The sequence below is a fragment of the Camellia sinensis genome, chromosome 2 (genome assembly GCF_055761805.1).
Source record: "Camellia sinensis isolate YWXY chromosome 2, ASM5576180v1, whole genome shotgun sequence".
In the NCBI taxonomy this organism is placed as follows: Eukaryota; Viridiplantae; Streptophyta; class Magnoliopsida; order Ericales; family Theaceae; genus Camellia; species Camellia sinensis.
In genome coordinates, this window is record NC_138962.1 from 69,089,552 (window position 1) to 69,114,413 (window position 24,862).

At 40.7% G+C, this 24,862-nt stretch overlaps 1 long non-coding RNA gene across 2 annotated transcripts; it reads left to right on the forward strand.

Moving 5' to 3' along the window:
- Positions 1–1,159: 1,159 nt before the first annotated feature.
- Positions 1,160–23,548, forward strand: LOC114268175 (uncharacterized). Of its 2 annotated transcripts, none has more exons than XR_014361067.1 (3): positions 1,160–1,362; positions 22,842–23,027; positions 23,124–23,548. It is a non-coding gene; the product is annotated as an uncharacterized LOC114268175 (long non-coding RNA). The 2 variants fall into 2 exon arrangements; XR_003631161.2 differs by having other exon boundaries at positions 1,238–1,362; positions 22,808–23,027.
- Positions 23,549–24,862: the final 1,314 nt, after the last annotated feature.

Sequence of the window (24,862 nt, forward strand, 5' to 3'; positions counted from 1 at the left end):
AGAAAGAAAATGAAAATATTAAAAAAATACTCAAAATCAAGCACAGGTGAGTTTTTATAGAATGGTTGCTAGTGAGGATGAGTCACAGTGGTATAAAAAAGTACTCGGGGCAAAAAAAAAGAAGCTTCCATCTGTTTTTTCAAATTTTTTTTTGGAACATATAAGGCTCTGTTTGGTAGAGTTTTAGAACTTTAGTTCTATCCTTTGGTTTGCACATAATGTTTGTTTACAGTTTTTAAAAATTAATTTCATATTTATTTTTGAAAACTTTGGGTTAACCGATCGTCCTTTTGGACGTCCGGCCGGTTGACCGGAACAGTGCATTTTATTTTTATTTTTTTAACAATTGCCATCTATTATTTTTTATATTTTAAATAAAAAAAAATTGAAATTTTTAAATTTTTTTATGAGTTTTAAATAGAATTTTGAGTTGTGTGTTTAGTTATGAATTATAAGTTTTTATATCAAATATTTTATGTCACATCAAAAAGTTTTCACACAATTCAAAACTCTTTTTAAATTTTATTCACCAAACAAGTTTTTCACACTTAAATTATAATTTCAAAACTCACAAATTCAAAATACAATTTCTATTATCAAATTATATTTAGAAAACTCTATCAAACACTTTCTAAAAGTTTCTTAGCTGTTTTCTAAAACACAAAGCTACTAACTCAAAAACTTAATTTGAGCCCGAAAATGAATGTAAAGCCTAAATTTAGGCCAAGTTTGGCATGATTGAAAAAAGACAAAAAGTCAAAAAGTCACTATCCTATTTAAGTCACATCATCTTATTTAAATCATATCACCTCTCTAACACATAACTTCAAATCCAATCCAAACCCAATCCATATTTTATAAAAAGTCAAAAGTACACTTATTTAATCTTCCCAAACTAGGCCTTAATCTTATATAGTTAGAAAAATGAATTTTTACAGTTCAATATATTTTCTTAACATTTTTAAAAATTTTCTTTTTTGTTTACCTATAACTATCGTTTTTAAAAGGTAGCCAGCCTAAAAGGGTCAATCAAGCATTGTTATGACAGTTAGGTTTCTTTGAGTTCACCCAATGAGGAGTACATTCGTACTTTGGATAGTACACTAAAATTGAGTCAAATAAAACCAATATTTGTAGTACTACCACTAGAATATGTACTGCAAATTTTGTTTTTTTGGTTACATCGGAATAATGTGCACAACAGTTTAGCTACTATTCTCTCTATAAAAGTTCGCCCGCCAATGAATACAATAACAACATATTTGACAAACAAGTTCCTTTGAGGGTTGGGATGTTTCTTGGCAATAATTGGCATTGGTGATAGATTCTCCCCGGATATTTCATTCAAGAAGGCTATATTGGGTAATATCGTAATGATTGAAGAGGGGAGACGGGGATGAGACAGAGCATGAGATGGGATTTTAATTAACACATAAAAGTTGTGTTGTTATTCTTCTCTTGCACTGCCTCTTCCCTGGCTCTCCTCTCTCTTTCTCTTTTATTCCTTCTCTTTTATGTCTCTTATATTTATCCTAAATAAATGAATCATTATTCATAGGTCATTCTCTCATACAGGTCAAATTCTTTGATATGCAGATATAGTTATGATTTAGTAGATCAGTGATTTTTAGTCATGAAAATAATTGCTTCTGCATAAATTTATATTTTGTGTAAGGTAATAATTAAATCAGAATATTTTTGTTTTGTTTTGTTTTGTCTTTTATTTAGATCTCTTTCACTGTAGTAAGCATCAAACAAGTTAAACTTGAAAGTATTTTACAAAAATTTTGTAGTAAAGTTGAAATTTTATGTGTTCTAATTTGTAAGGGAATTTGATCTATCAACAAAATTTACAAGTACAATGAACTATAACAAACTAAAGGCTTAAAGTTGCAAATGCTACCAGGGTTAATGCTTACATTTTGCATGAGGCAGTAGAATTGTGTACTACCTATTGCATCAACATGTAATTTTCTTCTTTTAGAATGCCAATCTCTTCCTTTATGTAGCATTTTCTTCTTTGCTATTCTGTTGCTTCATCTGTTTAAAGGTCAATTATAATTCTTTTATCAATTTTTACTGAGAAATTTAAAAAATAATAATATTGAACCTTCTGTTTCCACGCAAATCTAGATGCTCACCAATTTTATGTGAAAATTGATCTATTTTTTTGGGTTATTGAATTAAGAATATACTTGCTTTAGGCCCGTTTGATAGAGCTGTGGAAAAGTGATTATAGATTATAACTTAACAGATTATGACTTATAGCTGTGAACATAGGCTGTTAACCTGTTTGGTGCAGCTGTGAGATTATGAATTTAAGCAGCAGAGTAGTGTTTGGTTAATAAACTGTAAAATAACTTTTTACTGTATAATTGTCCTTTCTGCCCTTATATGATATAAAAATGATTATTTTGTCATTTTTTTCAGTTTTGATTTTACAAAAAATATTTCATTAATAAAAGTTAATATAATTAATATCAATTAATATAAAAATTGATACATTTGCTAAAAATGTAATGGAAGTATTATTGTCACAAGTATTTTTCATTATAAATTAATTAGTATCAATTAATTGCTTAATTAGTATTAATTAATACTAAAATTATTAATTAGCATCAATTAATGGCTTAATTAGTCTCAATTAATACTAAAATTATTAATTAGTATAAATTAATATTAATATTTAATTTTTATTAGTATCAATTAATATTAATAATCAACAATTGTTATTAATTAGTATCAATTAATAATTAATTCATTACAAAAGTATACAATATTAATTTATTAATAATTAATACCAATTAATATTGATTTTTTTTCTTTTTCTTCAGAAATATACAATTTTTAATTTTTTTAATTAATATAAAAATATACAATACGAATTTATTAATAATTAATACCAATTAATATTTATTTTTCAATTAATATTGATTTTTTTCTTTTTCTTTAGAAATATACAATTTTTTATTTTTTAATTAATATTAATATTTAGATATTGACGAGGGCATTTAAGTAATTTTAGCCCCCTACACTAGCTGTGCGCTTAAATAAAAAATTTAAGCACTTCCTGACCAACTTTTGAGATAAGTTGAGAAATAGCTTAATTTAAGTTATAAGCTGGTTAACTTAAATTGTACCAAATATAATATTTTAACTTAAATTAAACTAAAAACTAAAATAAACAACTTATAAATTTTACCAAACAGACCTTTATTCTTGTTTGACTATTGAATTTGTACTACAATTCACAACTATGTACTACTATTATAATCGCCAATTAACTAGTCAGTGATGTTGACTGACCATAACAATAAATTTTTTCATGGCAATAAGATGTTGATGGCCAATGTGATCATTCAAATCAAAGGTAAATTACAAGGAGACCCTTTTCTACACTTTTGAAATCACATTGGCATCTGATCAACAAAAAAAAAAAAAAAAAAAATCACATTGACATCTTCTTTATTATTATTACTATTTTATAAGAACTTCATTGTAATATAAAAGAAAGCATACATAGGAGTTTTCATATTACAAAACCATTCAAAACAACCCAACAAACTAGAAAACAGAAGAGAAAAGTTACACCGAGAGAAGAGACCACATCAAAGGCATGTACCACAAATGTAGCAAGCTACTATCCCCAGAGGCGAAACCAGGAATTTGGTTTGGAGGGAGTCAAGGTATGTATGCAAAATATATATATATATTACATATCTGAGAGGGTAATTTTGATGAAAATTGGGCCGAGCTATGAGATGGACTTTATGGCCCAAAGTACGAAGGACTGGGTAAAAAGGCCGAAAAGTTACTCCGGCCCAAGAGAGATAAAGTTACTCCGGCCCAAGAATTGTAAAGTTACTCCGGTCCGGAAGCAACTTGGAGTTAGGCCGGTCTCAGAGTTAGTCCGGTCATGACGTATTGAGGTTAGAACGGTCAAAACCTTGCTACTCAGTAGCTCGGTCTAAACATACCATGGTTTGTACATGAAAGAACCGAGATAGGGAGTAGAAAAGAAAGAACCGAACTAAGGATAGTTCGGCCTACTCTGTGGCTCAGCATAGTCAGTATTATTTCGGTCATGTGGTAGTTCGGCCATGGTAAAAACCATCTCACTTGGTTTAAGCAGTGAGGGGGGTGTTGAAGGATAGGCATTATCTTTCAGGAGTATGAATCCTAGGAGGACTCTGCTTGGAGAAGTAAAAGTCCTACTAGGATTGTGCCACACGAAACTTATAAAAGCTCACAAATATCACCTTGGAGGAGGTAACACACAACTTTGCTTTCTGAATACACAGAGCTTTTGTCTATTTGTCAAGCTTACTGACTTAGGCATCGGAGAGGTTTCCGGCACACACCCGCCGGCTAGTTCACGTTTGTGTTTTCAGGTGATAAAACGACGTCGTACGGAGGAGCACGGACTTGATTAACAGGATTATACGAGAAGGTTTATTTCTTTCCCGTACAATTGGCGCCGTCTGTGGGAAGAACAGACAGGACAAAACCTCTTGATTAAGCTCCTCCTTTTCAGAGACAATGGCGCACATTGAAGAATTGCCACAGTCCGCCATCGACGGACAAACTCCAGATGGGGGCGCAAGGCGTGAAGGACTACCTTCTATCCCTCCCATGGCAGATTTGGAGCCCCAACGACATAATACCAGGAGGGATACTAGGGGAAGGCGGAATAACAGCCCCCATCGCTCTCGTTCGCAAAGTCCTGACAGGCAAAGACGGAGGATTGATCCTTAAGCTCTGGAAGACCGCGTGAAAGAACAAGATGAATTAATAAAAAAGATGGCGGCGGACATGGAAGCTTTGAAGCGCCAGATGAAGGGAAAAGAAGTGGCGATAGGAGAGGGGCGCAAAAACAAGACGCCCCCTCGCCACTCAGAAAATCGGAGTAGGAATACCACACCCTCGCAAGGAGAGAGTAGAAGCCTCAGGACAAGCGATACTCAATCCTAGTCTTCCAGAACTCGTCACTCCAGGTCTGAGAGGACGAGATCTGAAAGATCATATACTGAAGGAAGCACGTATTGGCCCTCGCATTCGCACCAAACCAGATCTAGACAGACGGAATTACCCAGATCATCCGAGTTACGAACCGTGCTCGAAGAGAAAGCACGATGCAAGGAGGATGCCAGGGTGCGGGATCCGCACAGAGTTTCTCCATTACAGCGGTTGGTTCCTCGAACGCATGGAAGCGTCGAGGTTGGAATGCCAATACCGCGCCCTGCCTACGAACCAACGGACAAAGCATTAGCAAGGCTACAGACTTCGCCGTTTGTTCCGGCGATTGAAAACGCGCCCCTACCATCAGGCTTCCTTCAGCCCAAATTCACTACATATGAAGGGAAGACGGACCCCTACTCACACTTTCGCCACTTTCGCCAGGTCATGGCTGTGTACAGGCGAAACGAGGCCTTAATGTGTATACTCTTCTCATCAAGCCTTGGCGACCTAGGCTTGACTTGGTTTGAAAAACTTCCAGAGGGCAGCATAGCCTCCTGGGCACAATTGGCAGAGGCGTTCGTAACAAGGTTCCGAACAAACACTAAAACCCCGGTGGAGATCGACCAGCTACTCTCCATCGACATGGGCGATAAAGAGACCCTGAGATCTTACAACAGTCGCTACTGGGAGACATTCAATCAGATTGGGGACTGCCCCACCAATCTCGCTATCACATAGTATAAAAGAGGCCTTCCAGTCAGGAACAGACTAAGGGACTCGATCACCATGATGCCACCCCTCACCATGGAAGCCCTGATGGAAAAAGTGCATCAGCACATCAGGGTAGAAGAGGATGGCGCACGCGCCAAAGCAAAATCTGGTACGACCGCAGTACCAGAAAAGAAAACCTCAGCAAAGATCAATGCAGTAGATCGTCAGAACAGAAACGGACGTGGCAGACGAGATAACGGAAAAGACCCAGATAAAAGATGGTTGAGAATCCGCACTGCCATAACCACGGTGTTCAAGAAACCGATATATCGGATTCTGAGCGAAATAAGAGATGAGCCTTTCGTCAAGTGGCCAGCCAAGCTAGGAGAAGCCCAGAAAGACTATGACGAAAGATCGCGGTGCACCTTCCACAAAGAAAAGGGGCACCGAACTGAGAATTGCACACCATTGAGACAACACCTGGAGGAGTTGGTGGCGGCAGGTCACTTGCACAAATACATTGAAGGAGGAACGCAGCCTGCCCCCCAGGACCATAATAACCCCAATGGAATGCCAATCGACGCCCCACCTCAAGGCATTATCAATGTGATACATGGAGTCTTTGAACCTGAGCGTGTATGCGAGTTCAGGGGATCAATCAAAAAGGCTGAGTACTTTAGAGAGGTGCTAAGTGCCCAACCTGCCATCAAGAAGGGAAAAATAGAGGCAACAAACGTCATGTCTTTTTTGGATAAAGACTTGGATCGAATATACTGTCCTCACAATGATGCCCTAGTCGTCACTCTCCGAGTCAAGGATTTTGACGTCAAGCGGATTCTGATTGACCAGGGTAGTTCATGTGAAATCATGTACTACGAGACATTTAAACAATTGAAGCTGCAAGACAAAGACTTGGCGCCTGCCGTATCTCCCCTAATTGGATTCAACTCCATGCCAGAATGGCCTGTCGGTAAGATAATTCTTCCAGTTAGAGCAAGAAGCGTGACAAAATAAGTGGAGTTCTGGGTATTGAAGGTCCCCTCTACTTACAACATCATCTTGGGCAGAACATGGCTGCATGCCATGCGATCGGTGGCGTCATCCTACCACCAAGTAATGCGGTTCCCCAACGACACCGGTATAATTGAAGAAGTCTATGGAGATCAGATCATGTCGAAGCAATGCTTCGTCACGGTGAATGGCAGTCGCGCTGCCAAAGGATACGTTCATTCGGTGGAAGAACCTGAAAGTAATGAGCTATTCGCAGATGTCGGCAAAGCGGCGGATCAGAAAGCAGTGGAGGACTTGGTAGAGGTAAAAATAGATGAAAAGAACCCGGATAAGTTCTTTTTGCTCGGTTCGTCGTTGTCCAGCACTGAAAGATTAGAGGTCTTAGAATTCTTAACCTCTAACATCGAAGTGTTCGCCTGGACGTCCTACGACATGCCAGGCATTGATCCAAACTTCATCTGTCACTGTAACAAGCCCGCGGGGGGGCCTCGCTACAGCTCGGACTCGACTTTCGCAGTCACGGTTCTAAACCTGAACCAAAGAGTCCAAATCCGGCAAATCGTTTTAGGAAAACTGATTTTTGAAAGAAGTGCCAAACATGGACTGCTTTGCCAGATACAGAGTCGCCACCTAAATATTTTATTTTGGGAAATTTAGGAAACCCTGACTCGGTGCCAAAAGGCCACATGTCCGTCATCACCAAAGTTGCCTCGGCTCGGGAACTTGGGTACGATTGGGGAAGGTCACTTCGTGAGCACCCCCGCTCGCCCGGTCATAGACCGGCCTCTACTAACCATGATATCAATTTTTGAAAACATTGTATGTTCTTATTCCGGTTATTAGCCTAGTTTACTATGTGATGCTCACAGCATACAAATATAGACCGGGTCGCCCAAATTGGAACAAAACATTTCATGCTTGTTTTTGAAAATGGTTTGCTACCCGCAGGTAGGCTTGAAACATTTGATGATTTATTCCAATTCAGATAACCCAACCTTCACCCACAGGCATTCAGGCAGTTATATCATATAAGCACGTAGCCTCATGGTAAGCATGCTATTCATGGCAGCACTCACACGCATGCAAGGATGCTAAAGCATAAAACTCACCGAGTACTCCAAGCCAAAATAGAAACTATATTAGAAATCATGCATGATCCTAAGTGTACAGAAATGCCTAATGCAACACATGCAAAATGCAACTATAGCAGGCTCGGTTATTCTAAGATGGCATATGGAATGCTATAACTACCATGTATTCAATTTGGAATTGAAAGTACAATGCAGTTAGTATGATGCGCCGAGCCCGATGCATGCAATACAGATGAATGATGCAAACATGCTGTCATACTGTATGCTAATTGAAATATGCCCTAATCTAACCATCAAAAGCGGATAAATAAAAGGGAGAAAGACGTGGGGTTGGAAGACATACATCACACTCACCCACACTTATTACAGTTGTGCCCTCACTCGGAGGGTCCGAATAAATAATACAGTCTAAATATTACAGTCCCGAATAAAGAATATTACAGTCCGAAATATTACAAAATTCTAATTAATTAAAGAAATAACTAAGAAAACAAGTAAAACTGGCATGCAAGCCAGGGACTGCCTTGCTTCTGATGGATGATGCATGTCCGGATTGTCTTGCGCGGAAATCCACCGGAATGCCCCAATTAGCCTCTGTTTACACCTGTTATTTTTTGAAAAGCGTGCCAAGTCCCGGAAAGTTACTGATTCCTGGTTTTGCTGCAACAGAGAGCAGGAAAGGGGCATAGTAATGTATTTGCACAAATATATGCATGTCTCGATCCTCGTGCCACCAATCACGCATACCGAGGCATGATGGTCGAGGAGTCGAAATGCACAACTCAATATAGGATGAATGCACATGAAACTACAACTAAAACCTAACTCCATCATGGATAATCCGGAGTGTCGGTGACTAGGGAATTGAGACACATTCCGTCACTCGAAGTACGAAATGTACCTCGTTTCCCGTGCCCGGGCTAACTCCTATTCCGAACACGATGCAATATGCATGATATGCGTGAAATGCAACTAAGATACAATCCTAACATACACAATGCTATGGAAATGAGATGTCTCGAAATGCGTGCACACGGGCACGCAAACCGAGAAAATGGCAGAATGCTATGAAAGTGAAACGCCTCAGAATGCGTGAACACGGGCACGCAAACCGAGATGCCTCACAATACGTGCACACAGGCACGCAAACCGAGAAAATGCAAAATATGATAAAAATGAGATACCTCGAAATGCGTGCACACGGGCACGCAAACCGAGAAAATGACATGTCTCGAAATACGTGCACGCGGGCACGCAAACCGAGGCGATGATATGTGTCTCGAAATACGTGCACGCGGGCACGCAAACCGAGACTATGATATGATATGATGAAGTGACATGAAAATGGCAAATGGGCTTATACCAACATGAGTGAGCCTCAGCCACACTCACATAGGATGCCTGCAGATAAAAATAGAGTGCCTCGAAATGCGTGCACACGGGCACGCAAACCGAGGCGGTGACAGAATGCAATGAAATGACATACAGAATGTAATATGGACTTATACTAACATGAGAGAGCCTCAGCCGCACTCACATAAGATGCCGATGGCAGAAAATGAGGTGCCTCGAAATGCGTGTACACGGGCACGCAAACCGAGGCGATGCATACGCAATGCAAATGGCATACAGAATGCAATATGGACTTATACTAACATGAGAGAGCCTCAGCCGCACTCACATAAGATGCCGATGGCAGAAAATGAGGTGCCTCGAAATGCGTGTACACGGGCACGCAAACTGAGGCGATGCATACGCAATGCAAATGGCATACAGAATGTAATATGGACTTATACTAACATGAGAGAGCCTCAGCCGCACTCACATAAGATGCCGATGGCAGAAAATGAAGTGCCTCGAAATGCGTGCACACGGGCACGCAAACCGAGGCGATACTAAAATGTGATGAAATATGGCAAAGATGATATGCAAGCATACTAATGGAATTTCAGCACTAAAATATGGGGGAAAACAGTCCCGAAATGAAGCGAAATGACATGAAATGCAAGGAAACGTCCCGAAATGCAACATTAGGCACCCGAAATGGCCTATAGCTATGCCAAACATGCACAATATGGACATGTAATGCAAAGACAGAAGCTAGACAGTCCCAAAAGATGCACTTTCACAGTTATAAACATGGCCAAACAGCAAATATAGGTAGGGGAAAAATAGTATGCAAGAATACGGTATTTTCAAGAGGTAATGAAGTAAGTGGCATAAGCAAAACTCAAACTGAAAAATTTCCTTCTACAACACTGAAGATGGACCAAAAATATGAACATTTACAGTATATGGCAGCCCCAAAATCAGTATACAAATATGCTAAAAATATGATGCAAAACAAGGCTCAAAAGGTGCTATAACATGAAGTATGCAAAATAATCACCAAACAGCCAAAGACCCTTGATAAACTATGTAGAATGGACCAAAATAAGAACTTTTCCAGAACTGTAAAATGGCCAAAAACCTAAGCATGGTAGGCTAACAAAACATGCAAGAAAACGAACCGAAAGTGAGATATAACATGAAGTGGCTTATGGAGGTCCCAAAACATGAAAGACCCTAAACAAAACATGAAGAATGGACCAAAACAAGGACCTTTTCAGAACTGTAAAATGGCCAAAAACCTAAGCATGGTAGGCTGCCATTGCATGTAAGAAAGGGGAAGAAAAGAGGGGTATAACTACAAGTGACACATGGAGTCACCAAACAATGTTGAGCCCTTCTCCAATATTGAAGAGGGGCTCAAAATAAGCCTTATATCAGTTTATAACATGCTCAAAAACAGATTTCTCATGGGCCAAAGATAGCATGCAAAATCATGACATACAAGATGATCAATGAAGCAAGTATATTATGGAGGGCTCAAACAGGGTTGAGCCCTTAATGAGAAGTGAAGATGAGCTCAAAATATGGCCCTTTTCAGTTAGGGCCGGAGCTTGAAACCAAAAAGAAGTGGGGCTTAGAAATAGATCAAGGAAAAGGGTCAAAAGGTTAAAAGTGTAACTTACCCTTGAAGATTCAAGCTTTTGTTGCTTCTTGGATGGATTTGCAGCTTCTTTTACCTTCTAGAAACCTTCCTTGCTGCTGGAAGTGATGTGGTGGTGGTAGAGCTTGGTGGTGTAGAAGGAATGAAGGTTAGGGACTTAGGGTTTTTTGAAGAATTGAGAGGGAAGAAGATGGAGTTGGCTATGGAGCTTTTAAGAATAATTTTTCTAACCCTTACAAAGAAGGCCACCAGCTGGTTATAAGGATCAAAAATGGGGTGTAAAGGTGGGGGAGAAGGAGGGCAAAACTCCCCCACAAAATATCCCCCGGATACAGAAAATATCTGGGGGATATTGCCCCACAGCTGGAAAGGGCACAGTGCAAGGAAGCAGGCCGGCCTCACACTTTTGCTGGAGGTGGCCGGCCGGCCACACCCCCTAGCCGGCCGGCTAGGGGTCAAAAGGGTCAATGTGATTTTCTGGCCGGCCAGCTACTGGGGAGGTAGTCCTATGTGTGTACAACACAACCATGTAGTTGAAATTCCAAGAAAGTGGGCCCAAGGGGTTCAACAATGGCTCGGAAAGAGGGGGTCAAAAGGGTCAAGTTGACTTACTGGCCGGCCATGAACTTTTAGGGGCCTCTCATGTGTGTACATCACAGATATGTGGTTCAAAGTTCAAGAAAAAAGGTCCAAGGGGTTCAACATTAGCCCGGAAGGAAGGGGTCAAAAGGGTCAGGTGACCTTAATGGCCGGCCATGAACTTTTAGGGGCCTCTCAGATGTGTAGATCACAGATATGTGGTTGAAAGTTGGCAACACTAGCTCCAAGGTATTCAACATAAGCCCGGAAGTGCGAAAAACGGGCGCCGGGAGGCTCCGGAAGAGAGATAACTGGTTGCTGCAACAATTGCTGGCCTCCCACCCTTCAGTGACCTTCCCTGTGATAAAACAGAGGTACCTGCCAAAAATGAACGAAAACCGTTGTAAAACGAACGTTCCGGGGCCAAAATACGCAGTTCGGGGTCCCGAAAATGGGCTGTTAAGCACCGAAAATGGTATTCGACCTCGAAGTGGGTTTCTCAGCCCCCAGTGTCCCTCAAAAGGGATGAAATAAGATGTATGCCAAAAATCAGAGCAATAGGAGATGGTTAAGCGGTCCCGAACCGAGGCACACGGCCTGACGGCTCCGAAAACTGGGAACCGGACTCCGAAATGGGCAAAATGGCCTACGGCCACCAAATGTAGCCTTTGGACATTGAGAGATGGTCTACGGGACCTCTCCCTCCCCTCAGGAAAAGAAATAGAGAAAACCGAGTCTGGTTCGCAAACCGAGACAAGGCACAGAAGAGGGTTCGGAAGTCCGGAGGCAGGGCTCACGGCCGCGACTCTGAAACTTCTGAACAAGCACATTATGCAACATCACCTAGCGCTCAATCGGTGACGTCTGAGTCTTAAGGTCGGTCAAAAATGGGGTGTCTACAGTCACCAACTCAATGTCCACCCATCAGCCAGACTAGTCATTCAGCGCACTCGCAGATCGGCACTTCACCATGCCGAAATAGTGGCAGAAGAAGTCGGAAACCTGCTGGAGGCAGGAGCAATTAGAGAAGTGCACTACCCAAAATGGATCTCCAACATGGTCGTAGTACCAAAGAAGAATGGCAAATGGCGTGTCTGCGTCGACTACAAAACAGTCAACAAGGCATGCCCAAAAGACAGCTTTCCTCTACCAAGAATAGATCAACTGGTAGACCTAACGGCGGGGCACAATCGACTTAGCTTTCTGGATGCATACAGAGGCTACCACCAGATTGCTATGCATGAACCAGACCAGGAGGTCACATCCTTTACAACTCCAAGAGGACTATACTGTTACAAGGTCATGCCCTTTGGCCTAAAGAACGCAGCGGCAACATTCCAATGGATGGTCACCAAGATGTTTGAACCATTGTTAGGCAGAACAATGGAAGCTTACATCGACGACATGGTGGTCAAGAGCAAGGATGAGAATGACCATCTCAAGGACTTAGGAGAAATGTTTGAAATCCTGAAGAACCACAAGTTGCGCCTTAATGCGTCCAAGTGTGCATTCGGAGTAGGATCTGGCAAATTCTTGGGCTTCCTGGTGACCAACCGGGGTATAGAAGCAGACCCCTCCCAGATCAAAGCAATCCAAAATTTGGAGAGACCAAACTCTGTGAAAGAAGTGCAGCATCTCACCGGCATGGCAGCTGCACTCAACCGATTCATAAGCAGGTCGTCAGATAGACTACGACCATTTTTTCATGCCCTAAAGGCCAAGTTTGAGTGGGATGAAGAATGCGACCAAGCTCTGGAAAGCTTGAAGGAATATATGTCTTCTCCACTACTGCTTGTTACCCCAGTACCCGGTGAAGAACTCTTCTTGTACCTGGCAGTCTCTCAGCACGCAGTTAGCGCAGTGTTGGTTCGAGCAGAAGGAATCCAACACTTGCCCATCTATTATGTCAGCAAGACATTACTGGGAGCCGAAACAAGGTATTTGCCACTGGAAAAACTGGCATTAGCCTTAATGATGGCCTCTAGGAAATTGGCACACTACTTTCACGCCCACACCATAGTTGTCCTCACAGCTTTTCCACTAAAAGCTTTGTTTGAGAGGGCGAACTTTTCTGGGCGAATCTTGAAGTGGGCAGTAGAGTTGGGCCAATTCGACATCAAGTTCCAACCCAGGACCACAATAAAAGCCCAATCTTTGGCAGACTTCGTCGCAGAGTTTACTCCTGGAAGTCATCATATCTGCCCAGTCGACCTAACTGACACAACCGAACTAGGGATGGAAATTGACGCCGGAGTAGCACAACCCCTAGCAGAAGGCACTCAGTTAGACTCCAAGGCAGACCAAACTAAAAACAGCAAAGTAGAAGCTACACCAAACCAAGGCTCTCCAACAAAAAAAGACTTGGTACAATCAAATAGCGAGGGGCAGACAGCAAGTACGGACCTTGAAGAAAGCGCCAGCAACATTCTTGACCCCACGATATCATCTGACCCCTCCACTTGCTGGAAGTTGTTCGTTGGTGAGATGTGGAATTTCTTTGTGGATGGAGCATCCAACCAGCATGGTGCAGGACTCGGCATAGTCCTCATCTCACCAGACGGCCTGGTTGTAGAACAAACAATCAACCTTGGCTTCCCAGCATCAAACAATGAAGCGGAGTACGAAGCGCTTCTCGCAGGACTCAAATCTGCATACTACATGAAGGCCACCGAACTAATGGTCTACAGCAACTCACAACTGGTGGTAAACCAAATTTTTGGCGACTATGAAGCAAAGGATGATAGGATGGCCAAGTACTAAGAATTGGTCAGAACAGAGATCAAGAAATTTGAAGTAGTAAGGATAGAACAAATCGGCAGGGAGGAAAACAGCAGAGCGGACGAACTAGCAGGCCTCGCCTCAATGGCAGATACCTCCATACCTCATCCACTACTGATCGACTACCTACCTAGACCAAGGATAGAAGACCCCGAAGCAGAAGAAGTATGTTGCGCAGAACTAGGCCCCTCTTGGATGGATCCCATCATCCTGTTCTTAAAAGACGGCATCTTACCAGAAGAGAAAAAAGAAGCCAACAGAATAAGAGCAAAGTCGCAGCGATTTTGGCTCTCTCCATCTTTGGCATTATACAAGAAGTCATTCTCAGGGCCTTACCCAAAGTGTGTTCACCCCAGCAAAGTGGAAGCATTATTGTTCGAAATACACGAAGGAGTGTGCGGAAGCCATCAAGGTGGAAGATCGCTAGCTTACAGGGCCATTTCACAAGGATATTGGTGGCCATACATGCAGGCAGACTCGGAGAAATATGTGAAGAAGTGCGAGAAATGCCAGAAATTCGCGCACCAAATACACCAACCAGCTAGAGAACTCCTACCATTAACTAGCCCACGGCCTTTCGCAATGTGGGGTTTGGACATAGTAGAACCACTTCCAACAGCACCCGGCAACAGGAAGTTCTTTCTCGCAGCAACAGACTACTTCACAAAGTGGGTGGAAGTAGAAACATTGGCATCAATCAAAGAAAAAGATGTAAAGAAGTTCGTTTGGCAGAATATTATCACTCGGTTTGGCATACCAAAAGCCCTAATCTCAGACAATGGCACTCAGTTCGACGGCAGAATCTTCAGAGGCTTTTGTGAAGAGTACAAGATAGAGTTCTACAATTTTACACCGGCATATCCCCAAGCAAATGGCCAAGCAGAAGCATCAAATAAAGTCGTCTTGGATGGATTGAAGAAAAGGTTAGAGAAGGCAAAAGGCAAGTGGGCGGACGAACTTCCTCATGTTTTATGGGCTTACCGCACCACACCTCGGCGATCAACAGGAGAAACACCATTCTCCTTAGCCTACGGAATGGAAGCAGTAATACCACTGGAAGTTGGCCTCCCCACAATTCGAAGCGAGAATTTTGCTCCAGACTTGAATGGAGAAGCCATAGCATTGGAACTCGACCTTGCAGAAGAAAGAAGAGAAAGAGCACTGGTTCACATTGCCTTATACCAACAAGGGTTATCCAGAAAATACAATAAAACGGTGCATCCAAGACAATTCAAGATTGGAGATTGGGTACTGCGCAAAGTGATGGGAAACACCTTGATACCAGGAGATGGCAAGTTAGGGCCAAACTGGGAAGGTCCTTACAAAGTGGTTGGGTTAGCAGGCAAAGGGGCATACCACTTAGAAGACAAGGACGGCAAAGCAATCCTTAGGCCATGGAACACGGCCAATCTCAAGTTATTTTATTTTTAGCTTTTTTCTTTTCAAACATGTGTAATTTCTTTTTCTTCAATAAAACAATCGATTCTTTTCAGCATGAATTGTTCTCTGTAAAAGTTAGCTTTAGTGAAATTAGGAATATTGCAAACATTTTATTCTAAGTTAGATGGAAAAACTAACTTAGAGGTTGGCTGGATTAAACCAACACCCTTTCTAAGCCCAAGATAAGGATCCAGGCTGTAGGACGTTTGGTCGGAATAACCAAACATTATTCTAAGTTAGCTGGAAAAACTAACTTAGGTTGGCTGGATTAAACCAACACCCTTCCTAAGCCCAGGATAAGGATCCAGGCTGCAGGACGTTTGGTCGGAATAACCAAACATTATTCTAAGTTGGCTGAAAAAACTAACTTAGAGGTTGGATGGATTAAACCAACCCCTTGTACTCTTCAGCCGAAGTAAGGGTATGGCTGAAGAGTGGTTGGCTGGATTAAACCAACTCTTTGTACTCTTCAGCCGAAGTACGGGTATGGCTGAAGAGTGGTTGGCTGGATTAAACTAACTCTTTGTACTCTTCAGCCGAAGTAAAGGTATGGTTGAAGAGTGGTTGGCTGGATTAAACCAACCCTTTGTACTCTTCAGCCGAAGTAAGGATATGGCTGAAGAGTGGTTGGCTGGATTAAACCAACTCTTTGTACTCTTCAGCCGAAGTACGGGTATGGCTGAAGAGTGGTTGGCTGGATTAAACCAACTCTTTGTACTCTTCAGCCGAAGTACGGGTATGGCTGAAGAGTGGTTGGCTGGATTAAACCAACTCTTTGTACTCTTCAGCCGAAGTAAGGGTATGGCTGGATTAAACCAACTCTTTGTACTCTTCAGCCGAAGTAAGGGTATGGCTGAAGAGTGGTTGGCTGGATTAAACCAACTCTTTGTACTCTTCAGCCGAAGTAAGGATATGGCTGAAGAGTGGTTGGCTGGATTAAACCAACTCTGAGTACTCCTCAGCCGAAGTAATTATGTCGGCTAAGGAGTGGTTGGCTGGTAAGCATAGTTAGTTTAACCAGCTAAAACCAAGATAACAGTTGAAACTAAGAAAGATCATGGAAAAATCATAACAAGTACAAACGTACACATCAACCGAAGTAAGAGTTAATGAAAATTTTCATTCATCAGGAAGCAAGTATAAAGGAGGGGCGTAGCCCGGTTACAAGAAGTAAAAAAGTAGCAAATAAAGAAAAAATACAAAATCAAGAGAAAAGATCATCAATTTCGGCATCAAACGCAGCATCGGCATCAACACGAAGACCGGTCTCTGGCGGGAGCTCGCTCTCGGTCACAAGGGTGGTTTTGGTCGGAACCACGGTTTCACCTGGTAGTTCAATAGTCAGGTCCTCCACCGTGGGCTCCAGCCGAACTGACTGGTCCGCATTGACAATCGGAGTATCCTCAGAGGCAGAGTCTTCGTTAGAGTCTGAGCCTTCAAGAAATTACTGCTGAATAGCTTTAGCATACTCCACTAGGGAGTCCGGTATGAAGTAGGTTGGAGAGTTGAAAACCTCGGTCTGTGGATCGTGACCGAGCTTCTCAACAGCTGCCCTCCAGCCGCACTTAAAGAATAGTTCCTTGGCGGCTTCGCACTGCTTGATATAAGCATCCTCTGCCTTCTTGAAGCCTTGCTTTTCGGCTCCTTTTGCGCTCTCCTTTAGCTGGGTTATCTCGGTATCTTTCTTTTTTCGAGCTTCACTAGCTCGCGCAGATACTTATCCTTTAGCACAATGGCAGCCTTCTGCTTTTCTACTTCAGCCGAACTAACCAGCCCGGCCAGTCGACCGTTCTCAGCCCGTAGCTCGGCCATTTGCTTTCTGGCCTCCTCTAGCTCGGCCGTCTTCGCTTCGGCTTCTACCACGGCTTGCCTTGTTGTTTTCCTGAGCTCTAACACTTTCCTGTGAGTGATGTTGTTTTTCTGAATGGCTTGACAAAACAAAGACTTCCCTTGAGCTGAAGTGAAAGTTGGAAAAATTAGACAAAAAAACGGACATAGATACTTACCAGGATCATGGATTTTGTTGAAGACCGGATGGCCTTCAGTTCGGTGTTTAGTTGCTTTTGTGGTGCTCCATATCTTTGGGAAGGCACACACTCTTGGCCAGGTTGAAGGCCAACTGGTGATCCTTGTCAGCAACAACCGAGTCAGAATCTTGGATATCTCGGTTGTTGAAGGTAAGTTTTGGTGCCCAGCTAGTGGTAGTTCGGTCAGAAGGCTCCGGTTGGGGGCTCGGTGGCGGACTCGGTGGAAGGGCAATCTCGGCTTCATCAACCAAGTGTTGTTCAGTTTCGGTAGTCCGGGCGCGCTTGGTTCGGCGGGATGAGGACGGTTGTTGTGTAGGAAGGGCCACCACCACCACTTCTTGGGTTTGACTTGATGGTGGTACTTCGGCCCTGTTGGTCTCAGTCAAGAGGGCCCTGACTCTGTTTCTTTTAGCCATTTCTTCTTCGGCAGTTAGTGGAATTAATCTGATTTGTGGTAAGGTTGGGTCCGGCTCTAGTGCGTCTTCAAGAAGAAAATCAGTCACTCTGGCTTTTCGGCGACCACTGTATCTGTAGGTCGGCTCGAACTTTAGCAATTTGGCCTAACTACGTTCTGGATACCGTAGTGCGGCGCACAAAGGAGCTAGGTTTGGGTAGCTATATAAAGAATGAAGGTGGGCAGAATCTGCGAAAGAAGACAACAGTTAGTTCGGCTGAAAGATTGAAAAACCGAAATACAAAAAAGCAAACAAGGAAGCCGAAGTAAGTATACCGGGTTCTCCTTTTTTCCAGTTTATACATCGGCCAGGAATCTGGGCTTGATGATCCTCAAAGTTCCCAGACACCCAGAAAAAGTCATCGTTGTTTAAGTCTTTATCCGGTGTATATTTTATTATCTTCTCTCGGCAGCGACATATTCTTAAATAGTAGACCCACCCATCTTCTTTTGAACCAATGGAGTACTGGTGGAAGATTTCGGCCAGGCCAAGGTTTAGACCGGCTTGGCGGTTTAGTTCGGCTATCCCCATTATTATGCGGTATGAATTGGTGGATAGTTGGGTAGGGCATAATCTAGTTTGCCTAAGAAACTCGTAGATTAAAGGTTGGACTGGAAATCGTAGTCGGGTTTCAATAATTGACAAAAGGGTGAAGGGGACAAAGCCTTCATTACCCCAAGGAATAACATCCTTTCCGGCTAAAATCAGGTGAACGTCATCAGGTATATGGTAGTCTTTTCTGAATTCGGCTAGGCCGCCCGGAGTGTCTACTAGATACCTATACTTCCCCATTTATTGTATAAATTATTAATAAATTAGTTCGGTCGGAAGAATGTGCTCGGTAGCTCGGTTGAGCGCGCAGAAGAATGCTTGGGCAATCTAAGTCTGCAAAGTGGAAAACAAAGGTATTAAGCACAGATCGCAGACCGTGCTACAAATCAAAGCAAAGTTAAAAAGTCCTACTTCGGCCAGTAGGGATGCTGTATCTCGGTTCAGCAAAGTGCTTGGTAGCTCGGATTGAGCATAAGGTTCGCGAGATCGGTTTTCGTATGAGGCTGGTTATCTCGGTTTGATCTATGGGTTTAGTTACTTCGGTTGAGCCTCTAGGGGCAGCTTTCTGAGTTTGGTTTAGAAACTAAGAAAGCTGGCTTAGCCCCAAAGGCTTAGCCCGGTTGAATGCCGAGGTTCCTAGTTTACTGAGTTCAGAACTTCGTTCGGTGAGCTTATCTCGGCTAAAGTGAATCAGGATTTGGTAACTTACTGAAACTACTGTTATTTCTACGAATTCTAGTTCGGTTATTGTCTGAATTGATCTACATAAATAGCACAAACAGTCTCCTAGTTCGGTTGGGACAAGATTCTGGATCAAAAGCTAGTTTTCTACAGGATATATCATATACTCATACGTTCTACTGTTAAAGTTCTTTCCAGTAAAGTACAGGGCAAAGAAAATGGGAAGAATATGTTTTGCAAAAACACACGAAACAAACTACATGGAAGTAAATAAAAGCAAAGAAAGATAGATAGATTCTAGTTGCTTACCAAACAAAGACGTAGAAACACTGAAGATGGAAAAATGGCAGCAAAGTCACAGTCTCTTCAAATGCAACGGAAGAACAGCAAGAACACAGGGTGGAGAGAGAAGAGGTGTAATAGTAGAGTGGTTAATCCAAAGTATAGAGGGTGTTTTGTGTAAAAGAAGGGACGAAAGAGAAAAAGCGGGAACTGTTCAAATTTTTCGTAGTACGAGGGCGGCGTGACAGCTGCCCCCAGCCTATCAGAGCCTGCCATGTGTCACTGGATAGGGAAGCGTTACAGTCGCTGTGGTTGAAGAGATGTTTTGACCGGACAAGTAGAGCCCGGAGAGAAATAAGCTCGGCTGGAAGGCTAAAGAGTTTTTAGCTCGGTTGGAGAGGCTAAAGGGTTTTTTTAGCTCGGCTGGAAAGGTTTAAAAACTTCAGCTCGGCTGGTAGACAGGTAATCCCAATCATGCTGTGCAGATGGAATTAAGGGGCAATTAAGAGGGTAATTTTGGTGAAAATTGGGCCGAGCTATGAGATGGACTTTATGGCCCAAAGTACGAAGGACTGGGTAAAAAGGCTGAAAAGTTACTCCGGCCCAAGAGAGATAAAGTTACTCCGGTCCGGAAGCAACTTGGAGTTAGGCCGGTCTCAGAGTTAGTCTAGTCATGACGTATTGAGGTTAGAACGGTCAAAACCTTGCTACTCGGTAGCTCGGTCTAAACATACCATGGTTTGTACATGAAAGAACCGAGATAGGGAGTAGAAAAGAAAGAACCGAACTAAGGATAGTTCGGCCTACTCTGTGGCTCAGCATAGTCAGTATTATTTCGGTCATGTGGTAGTTCGACCATGGTAAAAATCATCTCACTTGGTTTAAGCAGTGAGGGGGGTGTTGAAGGATAGGCATTATCTTTCAGGAGTATGAATCCTAGGAGGACTCTGCTTGGAGAAGTAGAAGTCCTACTAGGATTGTGCCACACGAAATTTATAAAAGCTCACAAACATCACCTTGGAGGAGGTAACACACAACTTTGCTTTCTGAATACACAGAGCTTTTGTCTATTTGTCAAGCTTACTGACTTAGGCATCGGAGAGGTTTCCGGCACACACCCGCTGGCTAGTTCACGTTTGTGTTTTCAGGTGATAAAGCGACGTCGTACGGAGGAGCACGGACTTGATCAACAGGATTATACGAGAATGTTTATTTCTTTCCCGTACAATATTGTTTAATTTAAAAAGAATAATAATAAAAAATGACATGTACCACTTATATTAATAACATCAATTTGATAAAATTTATATTAAGCCTCCGTTTGGGAAGTGGGTTGGCTTTTTGGCTTTTTGGCTATTTTAGCCTGGGCTATTTTAGTCTGGTTTGGGAAGGGTTTTTTGACTTTTTGGCTTTTTTGGCTTTTTTTGTGAGAGAGGATTGTAATTATTATGGGTTGGATTTGATGTTTTGTTTTTTGTGGCTAAAATAGCCTATTTTGTTTTTTGTGGTTATTTTAGCCAAAAAAGCCTGGGCTTTTTCTTGCCAAACGATCATGAATTATACATTGTGAAATAATATTAAAATAGATAAGTTTTTTTTTTTTTGATTGGCTATTGAAATAAATAGTAACTAAAGTATTTTTAATCTTATATATATGCTGCAAATACTAATAAAGTATAAAAAATAATGTGTAATTTTCCAAATTGGGGGGCGGGGCCACTCCGGTCCCTTTGTAGTTCCGTCCTGACTATCACAAGGAGAAAAGATACTTTGAAAAATAGGTTGAAAATTGATATTTTAATTTTTTATTTTATTTTTAAAAAAATGTAAAAAAAAAAATATAGATAATATGATTTAAAAAAAATAAAAAATTGATTTTTAACCCAATTATCAAAATAGGCCAAAATCGCAACTAACGACAAGTAGGGCCGGCCCTAGGCATAGGTCCACCAGGCCATGGTCTAGGGCCCCTCAAAACAGACCCAAAAAATGGACCCCTTCTTATTATAATTCAGTATAATATATTAGGTATAGTTTAAATCTAAAAAAAATTAAAAAAGCGCAAACTAATTTTAAATAAATTGACTCATTAAAAAATTGAAAGGCCCATTCAAAAAAATTATTATTGTTATCCATTAAAAATAGACCAAAAAAAGAGGCCTCCTTATATTATAGTTTAGTGTAATATATTAGGTGTGTTGCAAGTCCAAAAAAAATTAAGGTTCAAATTAACTTAAAATAAATTGACCGATTAAAAAATTAAAAGACCCATTTAAAATAATTAGCATTGTTATCCATTGAAAATGATTTTCCAAAAAAACTAAATTATGCAAGTATGATTGATTTATTGGTTTTTAAAAATGCAAGAAAAGCGAGAATCAAGCGATACTTATTAGTTGTTGTAATGTAATGCTAGTATTTGTTGTGATTTTTGACATAATTTTTTTGTCCTTTACCTTTAATTTTTTTTTCATTCAATGAAAAAAAAATATGAAGGGTCCCAGAAATTTATTAATTGATTATCAATTTTAGGTCCCGAAAATCTCAGAACCGGGCCTGATGCCAAGCACAAGAAAGCCTTCCAAAGCACGAAGTGGGTTAACACCCTGCAAAACAAAGTGGTGTTTGGAAAGTTGGTAAAAAATTAATTTTTAAATTTTTTTATGACTTTTTAATTTTTTTATAAAAAAATAAAAATGTGATATAATCTAAAAAAATAAAAAAATAAAAAAAAACTTTTTACAATGTTGCTAAAACGCCCCAAAATATGACAAAAAGCACAACCATAATAAAATGAATATACGATTAGATATCCAAGGTCAGACACTGAGTGGCTGTGGTCAGTGCAACTGTCTTTTTCTGTTTTCGTTGTAGCATTGAACAGTGCAACAGTCCTATTTTCTTGGTCAATGCAACACATATTTCTTGATGTTATATAAGGATATCTTCCACGCTCTACTAAATATTTTATTAAATTTAAGTAAAAATTTGTTAAATTTTTCTATCTGACATCAAGTTTTTTAACGGTAAATTTTTAGTTGTTCACAAAACATAGGTTGTTCGGGGGACGACCGACCGGTCGACTGGCAAGTTCAATTCAAAAAATCTGTAACAACTTTTTTGGATTTGATTTGATTCTGTACAATTTAACTTTTCTGAGTAACAACTTTCATTTTTCCTCTCTATTCATTTTCTGGGTGAAAGCCCTTGTTTTCCAATGCCTCCTTAAGATTTGTTGTATTCTTATAGGAGAGATTGAAATTCTCTATCTGAATTTTCTCAGAGTGATATTGAAGTCCCCAACAATGGCTACTTTGGTCCCTAGTGTTCTATTGAAGCTTCTACAACATATGAACATAGATGTGAAGATTGCTGGTGAGCACATGTCATCTCTATTGCAAGTATAGTGAGCGTTGTCCCTGAACTAGCTAGTGGTGAACTCTTCCCGAACCAAGGGTTTTACCTCAAGGTATCATATTCATCTCATACCACCTATGTTTCTCTACCTGATGAACATGATGATCTAATTCTTAGTGATAAACTCTAATTGTTTCGATTCATGCAGGTTGAACGTGATGATAGTAGTACTAATGGTGTACAGGTAAAAAAAAAAAAAAAAAAAAAAGATGCGGAGGTGGTCATTCGAGAGGTCGATCGGTCAATATAAATTTTTCACAAATTTTTGTCTTGAGATAGTCATCTGGGGGACATCCGGCGGATGTCCGGCAGGTCGTCTGGTGGATCACCACTCAACAGCTATGCACAATTAATTGCTAAAAAGTGCAAGATATCTTCAGTTTGGTGAAATAATTGTTATATTCTCAATTTGATACATGTTTGATGAAACCATTGGAGCACAAAAAAAGAGACTTTTTCACCACATTTGAATTTGGTGATGGATTTGGTGTAGCACTATAGATGACCTAAGTTGACACCTTGGTTATTACAAATACAAACTACCCCCGTTTAATGTATGTGGATTTTACTAAACCTCTATGTTGTCTCACATTTTTCATTTTGTTTTCTAATTCCTATTTCCATTTCTTTTTTTTGAATGCCACCGTTTCCGCCTCTAACATGTACCATGAATGACCAAACCCACAACCAACTCCACCATTAAACCCATGAATAGCAGATTTTGTAAATGGGATTGAATTACTATTATTTGTCTACAACTGGGTTTTTAAAAAGAGCATTGATAGAGACCCCTCCAATCACTACCTCCACCATCCTCACACACACGTGGAGGGTGGTGATTAGAGGAGAAGGAAAAGAAAAAAAAATAGGAAAGAAAAACTGGCCAATTGGAGGAAAAGGGGATCAAGGGGATGAGAGGGAAAGGGGGTGTAAAATATTTTTGTTTTAAAAAAAATGTTCAACAGTAAAAAAGTTGCACAAGCTAATAGTTAGTGTAGAGCAATTCTAATGGACTCTTCAAATGAGACTTCTTAGGTAAAATAATTAGCTATTTTTATTTTTTTTATTGCTCCAACAGGCTCTCTAAATGCTAAGTTAATTTAGCTTCTTTTATTTTATTTTATATTTTATTTATATTTTTATTGTCTTCATTTAGAGAGCCGTTGAAGGCCCTTCAAACTCCAAGAAACACTCTATCTTCTTTCCTTTCATCTCTAACGTTGATGTGGCATGCCATAAAATACTATCATCCATAAGTTAGTTTGGATAGAGAGCTAAATAGAGAGTAGCATTAGAGTAATTACCAAGGTAAAGTGACTAGTTAAAATAAAATTGGTACTTTTTATCTCATTCAGCTAGCAATAAATGATTAGCATGGTTGAAGTTGCTCTAGCATGTGGATTACATCTAAAAATCTATATAAAAAAATCACATATCCATTTTGTTAAATAATTGGCGTCCTAATCCCCAACGTCATAGTCATAGTTGAAATCGACCAATGCTATTGTCCAACACAGTCAGAGCCGGCCCTGAGATTTGTGGGGCCTAAGGCGAACTATGAAAATGGGGTCCCTCTAATATATTTTTTTTAAATAAAAAATTTATGATTAAAATGATAAGTATTCACAAATTTTTTATTTAAATATACTTGCACATATAATCATTAAAATTACAAACTAAAATTTACTTTCATATATTAAGTGAACAATGTTGTATATTGTATGTATAGTTTGGGTTGGGCCCAAACACTTTATTTGTTTTTTATATATTTTATTTTAATAAATATGGGCCAAACCACATAAATATGGACTGAACTAAACATGGGCCCAATAAAACATTTTGGGCCCTCTAAATTGATCCTAAAACAAAAAAAAACAAAAAACAAAC